The sequence below is a fragment of the Podarcis tiliguerta genome, assembly GCF_965153285.1.
Source record: "Podarcis tiliguerta genome assembly, chromosome: 2".
NCBI classification, from domain to species: Eukaryota; Metazoa; Chordata; class Lepidosauria; order Squamata; family Lacertidae; genus Podarcis; species Podarcis tiliguerta.
In genome coordinates, this window is record NC_139535.1 from 73,368,349 (window position 1) to 73,391,247 (window position 22,899).

The 22,899-nt window shown below is 44.4% G+C and overlaps 1 long non-coding RNA gene across 4 annotated transcripts in view; it reads left to right on the forward strand.

Moving 5' to 3' along the window:
- Positions 1-22,636, forward strand: part of LOC310673069 — a 24,957-nt gene extending 2,321 nt beyond the window's left edge. For all 4 annotated transcript variants that reach the window (XR_014508798.1, XR_014508799.1, XR_014508800.1 and 1 more), the window contains one exon: positions 19,700-22,636. This is a non-coding gene — a long non-coding RNA (uncharacterized lncRNA). The remainder of the gene's footprint in view (positions 1-19,699) is intronic.
- The last annotated feature ends 263 nt before the right edge of the window (positions 22,637-22,899 follow it).

The following is a 22,899-nucleotide window of genomic DNA, read 5'->3' on the forward strand; positions in this document are numbered from 1 at the left end:
TGCTTCCCTATTCTTAGATATTGTGCTAATAGGTGTGCCCCACATGCAACGACTTTGCTTCTAACTTCTGCACGGTGGTAGAATTATTTTTGCATCAGAACCGGTTCTTGTTCTGGGATGGGAAAGGAAGGAAGGAAGAGTGATGGAGACAAATGCACAGGAGAAAGGAAAAGGTTGAGAATCTCCACCCCCAAAGAGTTTTGGAGTTCCATTTGTAGGAAGCACCTTAACTGGTCTCCCCTCATAATACACCCCTCAAACATTTGAGAGCTGATGTGGTGTGCAGTGGCTAGAAATGGGGAACAGAAGATCTAGCACAGCAGCCAGTTTTTTTAAAAATAACAATAATCTCCTTTTCAGCAGAATCATGACATCTCAGTCTGCTGCTGTTTGCCCTGCAGCCCCTTTCATCTCTGCATCCTGGTGTCTTTTTCCTGATGGTTATCATAAGCACTGCAGACCGATGGATGTTGAGAACTGCTGTAGCAGAGCACAGGAAAAGAAAACGCCAATCTTCAATAAAACAGCATTTTGTGGGAAGCATAATTAGAACCTACTTAGGAAACTTAAGAAACCTCTTTCCCCTGAGAGTCCACCCCCCCCCCCCCGCCCAAGTTCCCCAGGGCAATTTGCTCTGAGCAAGTTGCACTGACAAATAAATGGTGCTGCATCCTGCCCTGTATAAGGTAAAAAGGGCTGCTTCTCCCAGAATCACCAGACAGCACAACAAAGGCTGGCTGCTTGGCTCTAGGACGCAGATGTCTCCGGGAGCTGCTGGCATTTGTTTGTTCCAAAGCACGTTCCAAGTTGGAAAAAATAAAAAGCAGAAGAATTTCCAACCTAGACTGCCCTCCCCACCTCCCACCCTGAAGTGGAAAATGGCAAATGGATCATTCTGACCTCCCAGGAGTGCCTCACCAGTATGCAGTGGTCCCAAGACAGATGTTGAGTTGCTGAATTTAGCGTGCCAGCATGTAGTGATCTGGGGGTGGGGGATGCCTGGTCATTTCAGGCACTTCTGGTGGTGTGTGGCAATGCCCGACTAGAACTGCAGTCAGGGGCTGTCCAGTGGAGAAAGCTGGCACACACCAGCCAAAGGCGCAGCAAGCAAAGACGTCACAGGTATCCTATGCATTGCTGGGATGCAAGGAATTATATTTCTGCATGGTAGAACACTGGGGTAGCCAACATTCTGGGTTCCTCCTCCCATCAGCCCGGGCCAACATGGTCAAGGATGCTCAGAGTTGTAGTCCACAGATCTGGAGCGCACCATGTTGGCCACCCCAGTATCATACCATGGAACCTCTGGGGGTAAGAAAGTACTCTGGGTAATAAGCCAATTTACTGCCTTGGAGCCCAGGCAGTTTCCCACATGCACAAGTCTAGTCTTCCAACAGGTTAGATTGACAACTGAGCAGTCTCCTGACATTTAAGAGTGACTGGTGGGCAGGGCAGTGGCTGATTCTTCAGCCACTTAGAGCAATTCTGGCACCCAGTTCCAAAGCGTTATGGGCATAGAGGACCGATCACTTTAGTGCCTTCCAGCTGGTAGGTAAGGAGTTCTTTTCCAGAACATGCGTGTGCAGATTTCCCAAAACAATTATCGGTAGGAAATTAGGGGGAAGCTTTGTCTAGACAGGCTGCATCTCTGAATTGCTCCTGGACAGAGCAGTATTTCCTTTGCCAGTTGCAAAAAGTTGTCTGGAGATGATTTAAGTTTCTTCCTTTAAAAAAAACAAAACAAAAAAACCTACAGCTTGCAAAATACGTTTGCTGCTTCAAAACTGAAAGGCTTGGAAAATTGGTTCTGTCCAAGAAAAGAAAAAAGAGAAAAACCACCCTCTGCCCTCCCCTTTCCCTTCAACATTTCTACGCCGGCACTTTCTTTTATTCCTCTTCAGAAGCACTCTGTTTAAAACGGCATTGAAAGAATTTGTATGTGTTGCCGGTGAGTCATTGCAGTAATTTGTTAGGTCCTCTTTGCTCATTCTTTTTTTCTTGTGCTTTATGGATTAAAGCTGAAGCAGTCAGGAAATGGTCGAAAATGTGCACCTCTGAAACGGTAGACAGGTCAAACGTGACTTCGAGGTACATGAATGCTGGAAAAAGGCAGGAATTATTCAAAGAATGGATTCAAAAACACTTGCAGGTTTTGTGTTCTGTGTAACAACCTTTAATGCAGAAGATAAAGCAAATGCAGGTTTTACAGTCCCATTCAAAAACCCAGCAGCACTTAGCCTCTTGTGCAGATACGCTGCAAGGTTATGTTATCTAAGTTTATTTATTTGTTTTCAATATGTGAGCAGGGAAACTAAAGGCTGGAAGTGGCCACCAGCTTGTTACAGAATAGCCCTCTTCACACGTTATGGTAATCAAACGGAACAGCAGTCCACGTCTTCATTTCCACTGCCAATTGGGGTGGCCAAAGTGGTGACCTCCAGATGTTTCAGACTACAACTCTCATCAGTCCCGAAAAGCATAGCCAGTGGTCAGGGACAACAGGAGCTGCAGTCCACATTGGGAGGGTACTAGGTTGGTTACTCTGAGCCCATATTCATGGCTTGTGAAAGAGCCTAGACATGGAGCTCATCAGGCAAGGCAGGGTTCCCAAATGCATGTACAGAACCTGGGCCTGCACAGTTGTACACACACAGGCTCTTTCACAAGTTACACTGAGTGTGTGTTGGGGGCACAGCATAGGCAGCAAATCTGATCCCATTCCATTGTCTACAGAGTTGTTGCACATCACCCCAATCTGACGGTGCAAGATTCCAGGGGTTCTAGGTGCTTACCTGGGGTTCATGTTTCCTTTGGAATGAGGGACAGTGGAAACTGTGGTATCTTTATGATATATGGTTTATTTACACATATATTCAACCTAAGCCTACCATAGAGGGGTTCACAGCATCAACACCCCAAGAGGGTCTTACTTCACCCATAGCCACAGCCTTGGATTCAAGCAGAAATCAAGCATGTCTCTGTTTCTGGTTTCTACCTGCTTCTTTCCAGCTCCTAGCTTCTAGCTCACATCACTCAACTCTCCGCTCTCAACTCTGCCTTTGTCCTTCTAACCACCTGCAAGTTGAAGTTTGTCTTCTCACACAAAGCCTCTTCCTTTGTTCCCCTTAATGGCCCGTCATCCAGGCTGTCATCTCACCAGGAAGCTAGCTTGGCTATTCCAAGAATTAGAAGGGTGCCCAGGCATCCAGTCTACCCAACCCCAAATTGATAACCGAGTGTTAATGTGCTTCAATGTGTGTTAATCAGAAAGAAACAGGCAGTGTTAATGAACGTACGTATGGTGTGTGCCATATGCCTGCTGTGTGCACATGTGTTTCTGGCAGACAGTGCAACTTGGTTTTACTACATGCAAACACATATCTACTTTCCATAGCTCTTCATGGCTATATGGAAATATTTGATCACATCCACACCATTCAGCACTCTGTTCCTCTTTGACTGTCATGGCTTCCACCAAAGAATCCTGGGAACTGTAGATTGTTAAGGGTGATGAGACTCCTAACAACTCTCAATACCCTTAAACTACAGCTCCCAGAAATCTTGGGGGGAAGCCATGAGTGTCAAAGTGGCCTCAGATATTTTAAATGGATGATGTGGACACTGTGTGATATTTTAGATACTGGTATTGTCCAAAGTAAGTGGGGACCATAATAGTGGACTCAGAAATGTTGCTCTGTCATATTATTCTCCACAGCCATTCTATTATCTCTCTATCTGTCTGCCACCTTTCCGATTATTTTTCCACGTTAGGCTTATAGTGTTTTTGTTACACATTTTGCCTAAATTGCTTCATAACATGAATCAAAAAACTATTTAAGGATACTCATTCAGATTACAAGTCTCTCTGCTTTGCTTTTCATTCTCAAATTCATATAAATCAGAGAGCTCATGTGTCAATGGAGGAGGAGAAGGGGAGGAGGAGGTGGATCATTTTAGGAGCCTCTTTGGAGCAGCAGACCTGTAAAATGTCCAAGGTCACACTGACAGATTTAATTGTAAAAAAATGTACTGAAGTAAGGCTGGAGAACAGGATAATTTCTATGGGATAAACTCAAGACTTTATAAGTCTTCAGAACGTAAGTGCTTTGCTGGATCAGGCAAAGGGCCAATCCACTCCGTTCTCACAGTGGCCAACCAGTTGCCAATACTTCCATACTTCCACACAAGCCTTTCGTACTTTGCAGGCGAGGAGAGTGAGAGAGAGAGGACCTCCTTGGAATCACACTGTTGTTTTCATGGGATGCTGCTGGGGATGAGACGCAGGCAAACTCCTGCAACTGCTCATCACCAGGTTGCTTTGCAGTTTTTGTCCATATGAATTTTTGCCTTGGGTGCTATTACAGCACACCCTTTGGGTTTTGATTAAATGCTGTGAGTACAAGTCAATTCTGATAGCATTGGCATGGTCTTCTCTTGGAGCAGGGGCCCTCTATGCAGTCTGTTCTGCTGTCTATGGATCTTAGCAGAAGACAGCCCTGGGCGGTTAAAGGATTCTTATAGACAATGAGGAAATAGCCTGCATTTCTAGTAATTCACCTACTGAAATCCCATAAAGATGTTGTCCTTTTTAAGAGAACTTCACTCTCATGAAACTGCACAAAACAGTCAGCATATCATATGAGCCACCACTAACATTTTGCTCCAGCAACTCCCATTTTCATTCCGTCATCTATTTATGGTCATTATGGGAGGGGGGTGTCCTTCTCTTCTTCCCATATTTAACAGTGTCAGCAGAGCCTGGGGGGGAAATGGGTAAGCCAGCACTCAGCAAAGCTCAGTTTTGCTTTGCCTACTGCCCATTAAAGGAAGTGTTTTGATTATCAGAATTATACATTTCCTCTTCTCCCTTTCCTCCTCTTTTTCTCCCACCCCCTTCCCCTGTCTTCTGAGCACAAAGCGATAGTGATGAGAGGAAAGAGCATTCTGGGGCGTCAGTGGAATGTGTATGTAGGGAACATGCCTCCATCAGTGGCGTTTTCATTTTTTTAAAAAAGGAATAGATTCCATTCACCATTCACCATTCAAACCAAATTAGAACTTTGATCTAGAATTTTTGCTGTAGTCATGTCCGAATCCACAGGCCTCTTTTGAGCATAGCTAATTCTGGAGTGGGAACTTGAAGTAGAAGCAAAAAAAAAGCAACAAGGTAGTCAAAAGTCAAACAAACTGATCCAATGCATTTTTGGACCCTTCTGGTCCTTCTCCTGGGAAATCTCAGATTGGTTTTGTAATGTAAAATATTTTTAAAATTGATTTTAGATTTCCCTAAAGTAGGACCGGTAAGGTCCGAAAAGCATTGGATCAATAAATACATCTTTTAACTATCCCATTGGATTTTTTTGCTTCTACTTCCAGTTCCTTTTTGGAATTCTCATTTTTGTTGCATTTTAGCTCCTACTGCAGAGGCCAAGCTAAAGGGGGATTATAATAGTAGGCAAATGATCAATCTTGTACCTCCAACTACTCCAGTTTCTGAACTTTGCCCCTGGTAAAACACCACCTCCCATTTGAGTCTTGTGGGGATATGTAGGAGAATGCCTTTTTCTTGACAATGTATACACATGTGCATGGTGGTTATTGGGGTTCAACCGCCTACCTGAGTCCCCTAGAAATTGAATCTCTAAAGGAAGGAGGGCAAATATATGTTGACTCTAGGGCACATACATGTAACTTGCAGGCACATGGTGTCAGCACACTGCTCCAACCTCTTTCATTCCCTTGCCTTAATTGCCTAACAATTGCTGCTGAATTTGTCCATATTGTAGCTCTTCTGTGATGAGTATAATGAGATCCATTCTGAGAGTAACTGTTCAACTAGACATTATATAAGGAAACTACTAATAGCCAATTTCCCTCTACAGCCGGTAGAGGGAAAGTGATGTGTAGGGGGTGTGAGGAGAAGGCAGCTCAGGCAGCGATCTTGGTATGAGAATAGGAGCATGATTCCAAGTATTTTCACTTGTGAAATGTTGGAGGGTATATGCAGGAAGGGCCATAGAATGGTAGTAGAGGAGATGCTTTGTACACAAAAGGTCCCAGGCTCAATCCTTGGCATCTTTAGATAGGGCTGGGGAAGCTTCCCTGTCTGAAACCCTGGAGACTTGCTGCCAATCAATATGAACCATTCAGCCGGCAGGTTGGAAGCCACTATCAGATTACAGCCTGATCTAAGGTGGGTCACAAGAGCAGCACCACTACCATACAAATATATATATATTTAAAAACAAGAAATATATATTTGGGTTAATGGTGGGCCCTGGGTCTGGAAAAGCTGGAGACCACTGGTGTAGACAATACTGAGTTAGATGGGTCAATAGTCTGAGTATGTCATGGTATAGGGCAGGCTTCCTCAACCTCAGCCCTCCAGATGTTTTGAGACTACAACCACTGGTCCTGCTAGCTTGGGATCATGGGAGTTGTAGGCCAAAAACATCTGGAGGGCCGAGGTTGAGGAAGCCTGGTATAGGGCCTCTCTCCTCCCCTCTCCTCCCCCCTCTCCCCCCCCCACACACATAGTTATTAACAGTGTGTTCATTGTAATTAGCCGTCTCACCCAGTAAACCAACAGTGGTGAGTTATGACATCACCAAGAGTGAACTATGACTTCATAATCCAGCTAAATTTGAGTAATTATGTGTGTTCCTGTAAATGCTTATGTACTTGCATGTACTTACCACCAGCATTTTATGAACAGACTAATATAATAACAAAGCTCTCTCTCTCTCTCTCTCTCTCTCTCTCTCTCTCTCTCTCTCTCTCTCTCTCTCTTGTGTGTGTACAGGTAGGATTGCCAGATTAAGATTTCAATTCTAAGAATACTCACAAGGGAGTAAATCCTAATAAACACAGTGGGGTGGGCTTTCATGCAAGCACACATACAACTGTGCTTTAAATCTTCAAAATAAGAACCTTGGTGGAGAGCTTGGAGAACCAATCTGTTCTGCAGCCATTTTGAACAAAGAGCCATCTGCTGTGGTTATAGTCAAATGAATTTTGGTTTAAAATCAGGAAGGTATGCACAGAGTCCTGAAGTGAACAAGTTGGATGTGCATAGGGGTCTCTTTCTCTCTCTTCCTTTTTTGCAGGCTTCCCAATTGTGCACAGCAAGTCTGCATACATGCAAGTTGTTCACAGGATCTGTTCACAGAGATTACTAATAACAGAGATTACCAAGACAGGTTCAAAGTCCTTGTATTCATTTTCAAAGACCTGAACAACTTGGGCCCAGGGTACCTTAGAGAGCACCTAAATCCTTATATCCCAGTTTGATCACTGAGATAATCCACAGAGTGTTGCTGGTTGTCCCCTGAGTTGGTGAGGCTCATTGGACGTCATCATGAAACAGAGCCTTTTGTGTGATTAGCCCCATCTTGTGGAATGCTCTGCCAACAGAGATTCAGCAGGTACCTTCTGTTTCCACCTTTAAACGTCTGTTGAAAGCTCTTCTGTGCTGCCACGCTTATGCAGGCAATTTAGAAAACAACTTTCTCTATTAGTTAGTTGATGGTTATTTTTTTACATGTTTTTATTATATCTTCCTACATGCATAAAAATGATCAGGGTCTATTAGTGCAGCTCCCACTGGAGGATTTCTAGTGCTTCATCACATTATTGGATTTATATGAAGCCATGGTGAGGGAGTGGTGCAAAAGTGAAGGCTGGTTTTAAAATGGTGGTTTTAAAATGCTGGGGCAGGGAAGATGGGCAAGCAGTGTGAGCAGAGGCAGCAGCCCCTAGTATAAGTATTATTATAAACTGCTTTGAATTTTTAAAACGGTTAATAAGGTTGCCATATTTCGAAGATCAAAAAAGAAGGGACATTTGTCGACTTCTACTTTTAACTATGCGGGACGTGGGTGGCACTGTGGGTTAAACCACAGAGCCTAGGACTTGCCAGTCAGAAGGTTAGCGGTTTGAATCCCCGTGACAGAGTGAGCTCCCGTTGCTCGGTCCCTGATCCTGCCAACCTAGCAGTTCAAAAGCATGTCAAAGTATAAGTAGATAAATAGGTACTGTTCCTGCAGGAAGGTAAATGGCGTTTCCGTGCACTGCTCTGATTCGCCAGAAGTGGCTTAGTCATGCTGGCCACATGACCCGGAAGCTGTACGCCAGCTCCCTCGGCCAATAAAGTGAGATGAGCGCTGCAACCCCAAAGTCGGCCACGACTGGACCTAATGGTCAGGGGTCCCCTTACCTTTACTTTTAACTATGTATCACTATGATGACTCTACCCATGAAAAAGTAGGACGTGTCCTGGGGAAAGAGGACCTATCAATAAATAAACATGTGGAGGTTCTGAGCAGAGGCAGTGGGTACAATCCTGGCCCTACTTCATATGCTTCAATTTACACAATTGTCAGACATATAAAAAGAAGGGGAAGTATTTGATGGGGAGCTGCCCTCCCAAATAGTGGAGAGTGCTGGTGGTCTCCCTTTATATCAAGGCTTGGCACACATAATCTTTCCATATGCAGGAAACAAAGAGTCATGGACTTTATCACCATTTCAAATGTCACTCTGGGGACTTCCTCTTTGCATTCCCTTCTCTTTTCTTCAAATGCTTCGCAACAGATGGACGTCGCCAGTAAAAAGAGATCAGTCTCCTCTAACGGGCCTAGTGACGTGACTGTGTCTCCCTTGGGAAGGAATCCTGCAGACCATTTCCTCTGTCCTAGGAATATAATGTGTAAACAGATCAAGAGGTGTCACTCCCAGACCTACCAGTTCACATGCCCCAGAACTGAAACTCTTTCTGCTATTGCAGTCTTGTTTGACTTTTGGCTTATTTTTTATATTTTTTTACTGAGTTCATAGCAGTTACATCCCAGCAAACACTGGGTGCCCTGGGGCCAGCCCTACCATTAGGCAGAGTGAGGTGGCCACCTCAGGCAGCTTATTAAAGGACAGGGCATTGCTCATTATTGAACATTGTTGCATTGTTGCTGTTAGTAAGGGGTGGGGATGAGAGTTTGTACTCAGGTGCCAAAGTAAAATAACTAGTACTCCAGCTCCCATCATCCCTGACCATTGGCCATGCTGGCTGGGGCTGATAGTAGCTGGAGTCCAACAAGAGGTAGAGGGCACCAGGTTCCCTATCCCTGCAATACGTGCAAAAATAGCTTTTCCTTTTTCCTTTTTTGCCTTAAAGCAGCAATTCCTAGAAAACAGACTTTTTACTGGCATCTTCTGCCGACTGAATTGGGCTGAAACAGTTAAGAAAAGATTAAGATCATTGGGGTATTTCTGGAAGTATGGAAAGGGAGAACGAGCAGCAAACTGGGAAGATGAAAGATGTGGTGTAAAGCTAGTTGGGAAAGACTGAGAAGGAGGGAAGAAAATTTATGTGGGATGGAGAGACTCTAGAATATGGAAAAGGTTGAGATGAGACAAAGGCCTGGGAAGATGATGCAGGAAGGAGCTGTCTGTGTCACGGAGAGCACATTTTGTTCTGAGCTGCACTATCTGCTGGAAATCTATATTGCTCTCGGGAACAAACTTCATTGCTCGTGGGGGTGGGGGGCCTTGGCTTTTCCAGAACCAGCAGCTAATCCTCTCCTGTGCTGCCCCCATTTGCATTGCAGAATGTAACTAAGGGCAGTTTCAGAGAAGCACAAACAGGATTTTCTAAGGGCTGAAACTACCGACAAAGGTGTGCACTTAAACCGACAAAGGTGTTACCGACAAAGGTGTGCACTTAAACCCGACTGCAGCTCCTTGTAGGGTTGTCCAGGAGGGGTTGATTTGCAACATACAGCAGGACATGGGAGGTACTTGACCATTTCCCCACCAGCTGCTTTCCTGATGCTGCAGCCGTCACCAGCGTCCAGCCCATTCTTCATTCCCATGGCTTCCCGGTGGCTCGCAAACATGAGCCTTGAATTCTGTGTGGGACTAAGCAGCTTGTGGGGTAGGAGCTGCAATGGGGAAAGGGGAAAGCACCTCCTCTGCCTTTGACTTCTCCACTCCAAAACACCTGCTCCCGACTTTTCTAACAAAAGTGGTCATCAGGGTTTCCTTACACAAATTTGCATGTAATTTTCAATTTCACCTTATGAGAAAAGAGCTGCCCTCCCACATGAATGAGACCAACATCGTGTTATGTCGTTTTTTGTCCTTTTTACCAGGACCTCTTTGCTACCTTCTTGAGTAGCCCAGTTGCCCTGACACAGCTGACACGTACTACCTTGAACTAGACCCCTTGCATTTCCTCTAGCCCTGTGAAGAACAATAGGCATGGATAATGAGCTCATAAATGAGGGTACACGAACCAACACAAAAGAGCCATTGTCAATAAGCTCTGTAGGTCAGATGAACACAAAATCTGGGGCAGTTGACAGGTTCCCAATTGCTCTTTAGCCACCACGTGCCCATTTTCCTTTTGAATGCTTCCAGGTGGGTGTTTTATTGTGGGATCAATGGTCCTCATGCATGCATGTTTTTCCTCGGTGTCCACATAATTATGTCGGCCCATATGTTATCCTCATTTCATCAAGATTTATTTATATTTACAAAAGCATTTACATACCACCATATCATAAAACGTCATAATGGCGTACATCGATACAACACATTTTAAAAAGAAATGCAAACATTTCCCCAATACAATTTTCTAGGGTTTTTTTTTTAAGCTGTTGCCAATTTCCCTGTGTGGTTTTGTGTGTGTGTGTTTTTAAAGATATCTGAACAGCCTGTTTGTAATATTAAACCCCTGCCTGGAAGCATCCTTTAATCTGCTTCTGAAAGCAAGAGGAAGAAGAGCAGCTGTGACTCAGCACTGACTCTGTTCCAAGCATAAGCATTATCGAGGTTTGTGCAATGTTGTTCTGGAATGAAATGGACAGCGTCTGGGCCCAAGCCTCCTGGCAGCTCAAGGCCACATCACACTTTATGGCCCAGATGTGTTTCAGTGGGCTCACTGTGTGTTATCTAGTGGATGCCAGAAGTCTGAAGGGGAGGCATGCGCCCATAAGCATGCCGAGCCATTCACTGGAGAGCACCAAGTAACTGCATCTCCTAAAATAAACTGATGTAGATTGCCATCCCTCTGGGCAAAGAACTTTCGTGTTCTGTGCAGGCCTTGCCCAAAGTTGATACCATCCCATACCCTCCTACATTTCTCTGATGAAAATAGGGACATCCTATTTATTCTTATTCTTATTCTTATTCTTATACCCCACCCATTTGACTAGGTTTCCCTGGTCACTCTGGGCAGCTTCCAACATATATTAAAACATAATAAAACATTAAACATTTTTTAGAAATTTTCCCTATACAGGGAAGCCATCTGAGCCTTCAGATGGCTCAGGGTCGGATAAGTCATACTGTTGAAAATAGGGAGGTCCTGCCATAACCTGCAATATCTCTCCAATGAAAATAGGGACATCCTAAGGAAAAGTGGGACATTCCAGGATCAAATCAGAAACAGACGACTTTTGTAAATCCAGGATTGTCCCTGGAAAATAGCGACACTTGGAGGGTCTGCCATCCCAGTACCAAACAACAATCCTGACTCATGCTATTATTCCTCTTGCACTCACAGTTTTCAGGAAAGTGTAGAAATATGCACAGTCATGAAAGCCACTTGGTTTATGCCACATCTGCACACCAGTTTATATATGTGTGTAAGCAGAGGTGCCATCTTCTCAAGTTGATTGAGGGGGTCTGATGCAATTTCCTGATGTTATGCGTGTGATGTTACAATGAGCCAGGGGGCAGAGCCAAACACCCTCTGAACACTGAGGAGGCCAGCCCCTTCAAAAACAAACAACAAGAAGAAAGCCACTAGGGGCCATAACTGCCTCGGCTCCTAGGAGCTGGCTGGTATCTATGTAGCCATCATAGAAACTGATACTGGTATAGTATTGGACTTCTGTATATGGTGATGTATTTAACAAATTAAAATTAGAAATCTTATAGTTGAATTCCAACACTCCATTACAGGGGGTGGGTTAACGCTTAATGGCTGTCACCAAGATTTCATCTCTTCCTCACCCTTTATATACATGCTAAACGATGAACGCCATCCTCTAAAATGGAAAATAGACATGAAAGTTTAATGATTAGAATTTGCATTTTGTAGTTTAAATCCAAGCCTGCAAATTGAAAATTGGGATGTAGATTTCTCTCAGGGTTTTCATCTTAAAGCACACATACAATACATGTTTGAATGCCATGTGTGCAAAGATTGCCAAATGCATTAAGACTCTTATTTAATAATAATAAAAAAATCACACTTGCAAATGTCCTTTTTGTTCGTTATGGGATGCCTTTTTTTGTATCATTGCTATATAAATGAAAATTTCTTAAAGAGCATTGGAAAAAAACCCACACATAAGAACTATATGCATTTTAAATAACCATGAAGATAACTGCACAATCACAAACCTGAATCATTCATCGTGCGCCTTGTTGTATCCTTGATATATTTACACATGTTCATGTATTCCATGAACATCATGTACAAATTCACTTTATTTGGCCCTGATTTGGCCATATAGTTCAAAAACCGCAGAGGATGAGGTGCCTTTGATCCTTTACTGGGAGAATCCAGCTTTCAAGCACGGAGCCAGAACAAAATGTCTGGTCCCTGAAGGGGAGAGGGAACATGAGAGAGCAGAGGAAGACAGCACCAAACGTTTCCTAACCACAACTTCCAAAACGCCTGAATTCCACCAACCCTCATCTCTAAGGCCCTGAAAACCTGTGCTTTGTTCTTGGCATTATGATTTATCCCGGCCAAGAACATGCTGAGGAGAAGCAGCAGAAGCAGCTTGTGAGACCCAGCGCTGCATCCCCCCCTGAGCCCCTTGGCTGAGCCCCAACATGGGAGATCTAGACTGCTCAGCTCTAGGAATCTTCCATTTTTACCATAAAAGGGCAGGCATTTCGCAGCCCCTGCCGGGAGGATGGGAAAGGAAAAGGCAGAGCTATTTATAGGCAAAGTGGGGGCCTGGGCTTGAACTCAGGGTTAATCAGCCTGCGACTATGGGACTAGATTGGGATCTCGCTTTGTTTTCTCATCAGTGTTTGATTTGAAAACCAAAGCCTTGGGGTAAAGGAGGAGCACTGATAAACAGTGCTCTCTGCCCTTCTATTTCCCTCTACTCCCCAAACCCCCACCCCACACTTTGTAGGGTGGCTTCACATGGTACGTTTTGTACTTGGGTGTCGTCATGAGAGTACAGAAGACACGTGGACCCCATCAAGCCTCTGTGTGAAATCCAGAAAGTGGCCCCTTTAAAAGATTTGAGTGTGGGGTCCCATTACTTTCCTGGTTCTTGCTACTGAGTCTTTCACTTAATAATAATTATCCATTCACATGCCTCTCATACTTGGCGGGATACACGCCTCATTATTTTTTGCTCGTGGGTCTGTGCCCAAGTAATGTGTGAAGCCAGCCCCAAGCCCCAAAGAGCAGAGGTCTGAAGGATGCTCATTGAGTGTAGTTGAGCACGAAACAATGTACAATCTCCAGGCAATGGAATTCACTTCTACAAGAGGCAATGAAGGCTGCCAATTCAGATGGTGTGGCAAATATTCCCTCTTCTGCACCCATTTTTGCTGCTTCCAGAGACATTGGTACAGGCCTTATAGCTGATTTTCTTTACCCTGATGCAGCACAATTAAATTTGTTACAATGGGAATAAAGAGCATCTTTCTGTTTTTGCGACAAGCCAGACTTGCATTTTAGACTGGTATATTACTAGTCTTCATTCCTCATCTTGAACTGATATCCCTATGTCTCCTGTTATAAAAAGAAAGCCTTAAATTGGCCTAATTTAATTCATCTTTGTAAAGGAACATGGGTGGCACTGTGGTCTAAACCACAGAGCCTAGGGCTTGCCAATCAGAAGGTTGGAGGTTCAAATCCCTGCGACGGGGTGAACTCCCATTGCTCATTCCCAGCTCCTGCCACCTAGCAGTTCGAAAGCACGTCAAAGTGCAAGTAGATAAATAGGTACCGCTCCAGCGGGAAGGTAAACAGTATTTCCGTGTGCTGCTCTGGTTCACCAAAAGTGGCTTAGCCTTGCTGGCCACATGACCCAGAAGCTGTCTGCGGACAAACACCGGCTCCCTCAGCCAGTAAATGAGATGAGCTCCGCAACCCCAGAGTCGTCTGCGACTGGACTTAATGGTCAGGGGTCCCTTTACCTGAACCTTTAATTCATCTTTAAAGATTAGTTAAACAAGTTGTGTTCACAGTGAGTGCCATTTTTAACATTGATACTTTTAGTATGCTCAGATATGGACCAGACACATTATTGTATAAGTCAGATAATGTGTCTGGGTAACTTCTATCCAGATACACTTTTTAAAAAATAGCAATTGTTTGTATTTGATGTAGTTTTACTAGATGTTGCTAAAACTATTTTGCTTTGATGGTAGCAGTCTATGTTTACTCAAAATTATTGCAGAAGTCGCAATGGATGTATTTCAGTGTTTGATCTGTCATTTCCTTTTATGTAGTTGGATACTTTGTGGAATGTAGTCTTGTTTTTCTTTGACAATTGAGAAAGTTTAGGGGGGGGAAATATCTTATTCAAAAGGAAAATTGGGTATAAATGTCCCTTCCTTGAAGCATCTCTCACTCTGGCTTTTGGGAAGTATGTATCAACTTTTGCTTGTTGATCCTGGTAATTATGGTTTAATTAGGGGCGGTTTTTTTAAAGCTCTTCTTTAATAATCAATATTTTAGATTTGTAATCTTAACTTCCATTTTATAATGTTGTTAACCTTGTTTATATTCTTTTCTGCAATGCTTAAGTTCTACTAAGTAAAGGAAAGGTATTGGCAATGTGCCTAAAGACTCATCCTTGGAGCCTAAATTTTCTATGTGCTGATAGAAAGGGTGACCAATTATCCCATGTAACGTGGCAGTTGTTGCAGAGGCAAATGAGATTTTAAAAAAACTTAATTGTCAGGCTCTCTGCTACATAGAAACCAGGCTTGGATTTCCCATCGGAACAGAGCAAAAATGGCCATGGTGGCTATATAAGAGGGTGATACAAATTCATGGAGAAGTCTACTCTGATGGTTATGTTCTGCCTCCACTGTTGGAAACAGTAGCCTTTGAATACCAGTTGCTGGAAACTGGGGGAGTGGAGAGTGCTGCTGCCCTCTGGTCCTGCTTTTGGGCTTCCCAAAGGTCTCTGAATGACCACTGGAAGAAGGACTAGATGAGACACTGGCCTGATCCAGTAGCCTCTTCCTATGTTACCACCAGCTGCCTTTGGCATCAGCTGTAGACCCACAACAGCTATGTTTGCATGTCACAGTAAGCCACAGGTTACCATATATGAGCAGATTGCATCTCCTTCATTCCACCCTGCCAAAGCTGGGAAGAAACAAACCATGCTCCTTAGCTTAGCATTATATCTGAACTAGGGATTGTGGTTTGGCTCGCTCCCAATATAGGCCTGTTTCTGTACCTTTCAAAATAGCTCTCTCTCTTCACTGGGCAGGCTGCTGTTGCAGCAGCAACTCTGCAAGCTCACCAGGCAGGCAGGCTTTCACCCAGACCCAAGGCTCTTTTGTGCAGGCACCACTAATGGGAAAAAGCAAGAGGGGGGGCCACAGAAACAATTCCAGACTCTGTACTCTCTTCAGTCTTCTCATAGCATCCTGGGATAGGATCTCACTCATTTTCCCATCCAGCATGAGGGGTTGGGATTATTTCCCAGAGGATGCTCCCCCTCTTCCCCCACACACACTGCAGGCTGCTCAGCTGGTCGGCATTCCATGAGAGTTCCTGGACAACCCATCCCCGGCTTCAGCCTCCCAAGGGGCAGAAGCAGTAGCTGAGAACTTGACTTGGGCCTGGGAGAGAGCGAGAGAATGTGGAGCTCTTGTTTTTCCAGAGAGACTCATGGGTCACGTTCATGGCTGGGCTTGTGGGTTAGGCAGGACAGGATGTGATAGGATCAGGGCCCAGGCATCACTTATCTGGTCCCGGCACAACCTTGTGTCACAGACTGCCTCGCTCCCATCTCTCACATAAACATCTACTTTGAACAAAATGGGAGGATTGATTGGTGCCCTTTAGCTTCTTTAGCTCCCTTTGCTCCTTACATTTCCGGCCACTGATTTGTATTTATAGCCAGACGTGGCATTACACATAAGCAACAAACACCATTTCAAAACTGCTCCCAATCCTTGGGACTAGTTGTTCTCTGAACTTGTATACATTCTGTGCTCTCTAAATCCTATTTGCAGCAATGGCTCCTTCTGTTCCTGGGAGCTTGATGTCCCTGAATGTTATGGTGCTTGTCCTTCCTCTCTGCCAAGAATACTTTTAGGGGCCTTAGTAAACAATACCAGTCGTCACCACCACCCCAGCAGTGGCTCTCACTTTCTCTAGAATCAAAGGTCCCTCACGATTATGGCGTTTGTGGCTCTTTCTGCTGCAAGTCTCCTGCTGCTCCTGGTTGGCTCTTCCTCCCTCCATATAGGTCCTGCATCTGCTTCTCAACCCACTTTTCCTTTTGGTGCCATCCACCACTGGCGCACTGACCCCAGAGGGTTGTCCGTGAGGGAATGAGACCCTCGGACTGACACTCCTGCCCTGCACAGGGAACTCTGCCACTTGTTGTTTAGTCATTTAGTTGTGTCCGACTCTTCATGACCCCATGGACCAGAGCATGCTAGGCACTCCTGTCTTCCACTGCTTCCCACAGCTTGGTCAAACTCATGTTCATAGCTTTAAGAACACTGTCCAGCCATCTCGTCCTCTGTCGTCCCCTTCTCCTTGTGCCCTCCATCTTTCCCAGCATCAGGGTCTTTTCCAGGGAGTCTTCTCTTCTCATGAGGTGGCCAAAGTATTCGAGCCTCGGCTTCAGGATCTGTCCTTCCAGTGTGCACTCAGGGCTGATTTCCTTCAGAATGGAGAGGTTTGATCTTCTTGCAGTCCATGGGACTCTCAAGAGTCTCCTCCAGCACCATAATTCAAAAGCATCAATTCTTCGGTGATCAGCCTTCTTTATAGTCCAGCTCTCACTTCCATACATCACTACTGGGAAAACCATAGCTTTAACTATACGCTGCCACTTGTAGTTCAGTGTTATAGGAAATGCCAACAGGAACTAGAGACCTCTGGGAGTTGTAGTTACTACGCGATTGGGTCTCTTACTAAGGAAGGTACATGGCCCTTAATCGCTCACACCACAAGTCTAGAGTTTCTTGTTGTGGTGCTCGTGTCCTGCTCATGGGCTTCACATAGGCATCTGAATGGCTGTTGTAGGAACAAAATGCTGGAGCCACTCTGGATTTCCAGACCTGGAAAAAAGGTGTCCTTCTCTAACACTCCACCCACCTTACCCCTCTCCTTTGCTTGGCCTCAGATAGCATGGGGTGCCATTTACAAGGAACCCAATTCAGTGGAATTTTGTACTCCAGCTGTGTGAAATTTTAGAAGTGGCAAATCTAGCACACACATAGGGTGGCCATTTATGCATCATTATACATGTTCTATCTATAATCCATCCATCTATCTATCTATCTATCTATCTATCTATCTATCTATCTATCTCTATATCTCTCTATCTAAGCAGTCCGGTACTTGGCCTTTTGATGCATTTCCCCCCCAAACCAGCTTTGATTGAAGTTGAGAAAAACAACCTGGCTGCATTTTAACATGTAAACGGCCAAAGATGGATAACAGATACATCTAAAAGGTATTGATTGGTTCATGTTAGGGATGGGAAATAAATTCAGTTCAGTTCACATTTAAAGCTGAATCTGTTCAATTTGCACTTTCTGAGGCAATACAAGAGCTAAAACACAGCCAGCCTTTGAAATTCACACTCCTCCGAATTTTGCAGTGTTGTTTTACAACCAAACAATGCTTATTAAAATGCATATATTAGGAGAAAGTGTGCAGAAAATTGGATATATTAGTGAAAAATGACATACAGAAATGCATTATATGGGAAGAAAGTGCTTGCAAAAATGTGTACATAAGTCAAGAATGCATACAGAAATGTGTTTATTAGGAGAAATTCCCACGAACATGCTGGGGGGAAATTCACGAGGGTTTTTTTAAATGCAAGTTGCTGCAGATATGTGAAGAACTAATTTATGATTGGAAAAATAAGAAACCCAGAGAAGTGAAATTGACTTCTCTAGCCCATGTCCACTTGTTTCAAAGTGATGGGGCTGTGCCTGCCTCTTGTGTTGTTAGAGTTGGCATCATTTAGCAAGAGCTTCAGAGGAGTAACATTGCATAGATCAATTCCTCTTTGCTATTAAAGCATTTTCGTTACAAGACAGTTTTTTTCTCCAAGGGGCCATGTGCACTAGAAGAAGCTCCTCTGATGAAACAGCCATCTTTGCCCAAAGACATTACGACTCATAATGCATTTCGGTCTGCATTATTAACAAATCTTGCATTTCAGTTTGGATGACGTTATACCTCTTTGCATAGCCCCTGGGGTGGCCACTCCACCATACCCACACCCCTTTACCTGACCTTGAATCACCCTAAGCATGTGCAATAGGGTGCAGTTTTTTCAGGTGAATGCAATATACATGATACAGAACAGATTAGTTGACCGCATGCATAAGAAAAACGAGTTATGGGGGTTGGGGAGAGGATGTAAAGCAAGACTAATTATTCAGTGAATGTAATTGTTCGTATACATGGAAGATGTGCATGAATAGTATCAACACTTGCTAATAAAAAATCCTGTGAACTTGATTAAAAATCCAATAGGACTTGCACCTATTGGATGCAGTAGAGGCTTTTATAACTGTATCATAGCTGGAAAGCAGATCTATCAGCCATCACAGCTAAATGCTACCTCCATATTCAGAGACAAGATATGACTTTAAACCAGATACTGGGGCAAACAACAAGAAACATTGCTCAGCCTCTGAGCTTCACAGGGACATCGGGTTCAGCTTTGTGGGAGGCAAAGGAAGTGCTAAACCAGATGGACCCTTGAGCTAAGCTTGTATTCTCTAACCAGTTTTCTGCAGAAGGTCCAAGGCTAGTTTCGTACACTATAGCACACAGTAGGGAGAGAATGGCAGCATCTTGCCCTGAGCATGAATTAGTTCTGCTCTCCCACTTACGAGGCAAGTGTGGGTTTGGGTTGGAGCTGTTTGTCCCCAACTACCATGGGTGGCTGATGTGGTGCGGTGGTTAGAGTGTCGGATGAGGAGGTAGGGGATCAGGGTTCAACTCACTCAGCCAGGAAGCTGGCTGGGTGACCTTGGGCCAGTCACCTTCCCTCAGCTTGGCCTACCTCAGAGGGTTGTTGAGAGGATAAAACAGGAAAGTGCAGAAAAGATGGGATAGGAATGTAATAGTAATATTTTTAAAATGAATCTTAAGAGATAGGGTTGGTTCATCATGTTCAGCTCCTTTATACGATGAAAGTAGCAGGGACAAGAAGAGGTTAATGGTGTTGTGAATGGAGGGAGTCAGGCACTTATCACAGAAGTGAGATTGTCATTTCCTGCGTGGGATTGTTGAGGCTTCCCATTGCTGTACCTCGCTGTACAATACCTGAAAAATACTTGCTTCTCCCATGGCTTCATGGTGGGGAATTAGTACCATGATATCTCCAGTAGGTAACATCCAGACGAGGGAATTCAAACCGAGTTGGATATGCCTTTGACCCTTTTGATGTAGCTCTCGGGATCACTGGCTGATACCTGTTCTTTTCTGCATTTCTTACAGGATTGGCTACTGGGGGAAGCAGTCACACGTCTGAGGATTGGAAGCCTTGCAAAGGACAACGGACAGCCAATCTTGAGGAAGAGTCGCAAGCTAGCTCAGGATGCTATTCCATAGCAAGACTGTGACTGGTGTCAGTCCATCAAAATCTAGTTTTAGCCAATTTTGCTTTTCTTTTAAAATGAGCGTAAGGACACGATATCATTGTGAGTGTAATGATGGTAATGGTGTTGTTGGTCCAATATGTTACACTTCCCAACCCTGCCATAAACAATCCTAGGAATAGTAGCTTGCTGATGACTGGTCCCTGGCTACGTTAGGTTTCTCACAGACAGAACTATAGTTCCTACAGTTCCCTGGGGAGGTGGACTGGCCTCTGAGCCAGTTGAGTGTAGATACACACTGGCTACAGTCCAACACAGAACTAGGCATTCCTAAGCCCATTCTAACAATTATCTAAAGTATGCTTAATCTAGCTTTGGTTTATGGCTGGCATGGGTTAGGGTGGAGGCATGGTTCAAAGGTTAGGAAGATGAAAAGAAATACTAGATGTCACCTTCCACAAATGACTGTGGGTTTTTTGCTTTTCATTTTATGTTTGCAGAGATTTATCATTTTTGGAAACTATTTGGGCAATGACGTCTTGTCCTTTCGTTCTCCCTGTCCCTTTGACTCATTGTGGCTCATTCCCAATCTTGGCTATAACTTTCGGTTCCCAACCCAAATCTTTTCTCTGTCTGGATATAATGTTGTGTTTGGCAGGGTTTCTGAAACACAGATTTTACAGATCGGGGAGTTTTTGGTGAGTTTTTCAGATGATCTCAAGACTTGGTAAGCCAGTCTCTCCTACCTTTCCTCCAGCTATGGAATCAGAGCTAAGAAAGAAAGAAAGAAAGGAATGCTCAGATCCTTTTCAGAAACCAAGCAAAGATGCAGATGTGGCACATATTGAATGCACAGCTGTCAAAAAAATGGTCACCTGTAATTTCAGAGAAGGTCGATGCATCAGCATATACAGGAGTGTGTATTCCGGTGTGAAATTCAGGCATTCAGAAAGCTCATAGGACCCCTGATGAAAGGTGTTTTGCTTGCATGTTATACAGCAGTGTCTTCCAGCGTCTGGCAAATGCTGCAGAAACCAGTTGTGTCATGTTTGGGAGTTGCTGTTTTCTTCTCCTACTGAGACTATCAACTATCTATCTATCTATCTATCTATCTATCTATCTATCTATCTCTATCTATCTCTATCTATCTATATCTATCTATATCTATCTATATCTATCTATCTATCTATCTATCTATCTATCTATCTAATCTATCTACTTTTGCCTGTTTTGAGATGATTGGAAGCATGAGGATGATTGGAAGCATGAGTGCCTTGCTTCTCGAAGGGTGATTAGGGCCCTGCTCTCCCTCTCTCTGCTGGAGTTTGCGACAGAACCTTCCTTTCTCTATCACACAGCACACACCTCTCCCTGTGTCTGCCTGGTGAAGGAGGAGGAGGAGGGTAGTGGGGATAATTTCTGAGGGATTTGCTTAAAGCTGAGGGGAAGGAGAGGCTGCCAAGGAGCCGGATGGAGCTGCAGCCCCTGGAGCTGCCATCTGCTTCTTGTCAGGTTGTTGTGAAGTGCTTGTTCCTGGCTGCCTGGTGACAGAGGCTGCTGGACTGCAGCAGAAGGATGTGGTTATGACAGATGCTCTGTTTACCATACTTGGTGCCTAGTCAGGATCACACAGGATGTTTGCTTTTTCCTGGGAAAGTCACCGTTTGGTGTCTTGCTCACCTCCTTCCCCAGCGTGTGCTTTCCAAATGGTCATCTCTGTTGGGAGGTATGGGGACCGCACTCCATCTGTCGTCCTTCACTCATGGGAGAAGACTCCCCTCAGTGGAAATCCCTGTGCTTCCTCGAGGTGTAATGCAGCTGGGGACCCATTTTCCCCTTTACAACAGGGGTGGGCAGTTTGTGGTGCTCCAGATGTTGTCTGACTCCAACTCCAGGCTGCATGGCCAATAATCAGATACTAGAGTTGGAGTCCAACAACATTGTGGGGAGGGGGCGGCACAGGTTCCCCTCCCTGCTCTACAGTAAGGCACATTACTGCTTCTCTAGTGATGCATAAAAGTTCTTCCAATGTCCATTAATTCCTTGCCACTTGAGTCCTTCTCAGATTGCATCAGCAGCAGGTGGCTTAGTGGTGTGAGTGGCCATTGCTTACCTGGCTGTCCAGTGTGGAGGTTGCTGCTGGTAGCCAAGAGGCAGTGGGGAGGTCAGCACAGTGCAAGCACAGTGGCAGAACCATTCTGACACTCCTGATGCTTCATCCACACCAACCTCTTTCCTGCCTCTCCACTCCCCCTAAACCCTTTGGTTACCAGCAGTGACTTCCATGTTGGGAAGCCAGGTAAGCAATGCCGCTCCACTGCACCAGCTGCTACTGATGCTGCTGGATTGCATGTGGTTCAGTTCCATGAAGGGGATGTTGGGGAAGGCGTTGCAGTGGTTGACAAAGCCTTAGCAGCGATCCAGATCCTTCCCGTGGAGTCTCCTGCTTCCTGCTGGCACTTCAGCCAGATGGTTCGCTGCAGGAGAATGCCAGAGCTTTCCCATAGACAAAATTGCAAAGGCGTTCAACACTATCTCCGCTAAGTCTTAGCTCATCCTGTAGTCAGTCGGAAATCAGAATGAGCAGGTTAATTTTAGAATTTAATAATTTTACCAAGGTTATCTCACATCTGATCTCCTGTTATTCCATTCTTGGGCAAAGCGGATCATAGTCCCCTAAGGATCCTACCACAAACAAGAATGAAAGACAGAATTATCTCTTTTGGATCAAAGGCTGATTACAGAGAATGATTTATCTTATGAGAAAAAGTGAAGCTAAGTATAATGGAACTGTAATGAAATTGGAATGAATAAATACGTAATGTTTTTAAAGTGACAGATATATCTTAATGTAACGAATGAGTGATCATTCAAGGTATCTCAGGAGTTAGCAAACAGGAGTTTGGAAGTCAGTTTGCTTAACAAAACAGACGTTCCCTATTTAAATGAAAAGACTGAAGCAATATTTTGACTATGTCCAAGTTATGACAGAATAGAATTACTGGGTCTAGTAGACAGTGAACTCTTCATTTGGTTACCCTTTTATGGGACAAACCACACATTTAAACTGCAGAATTTGCCTCAAACAAGCCCAATTTG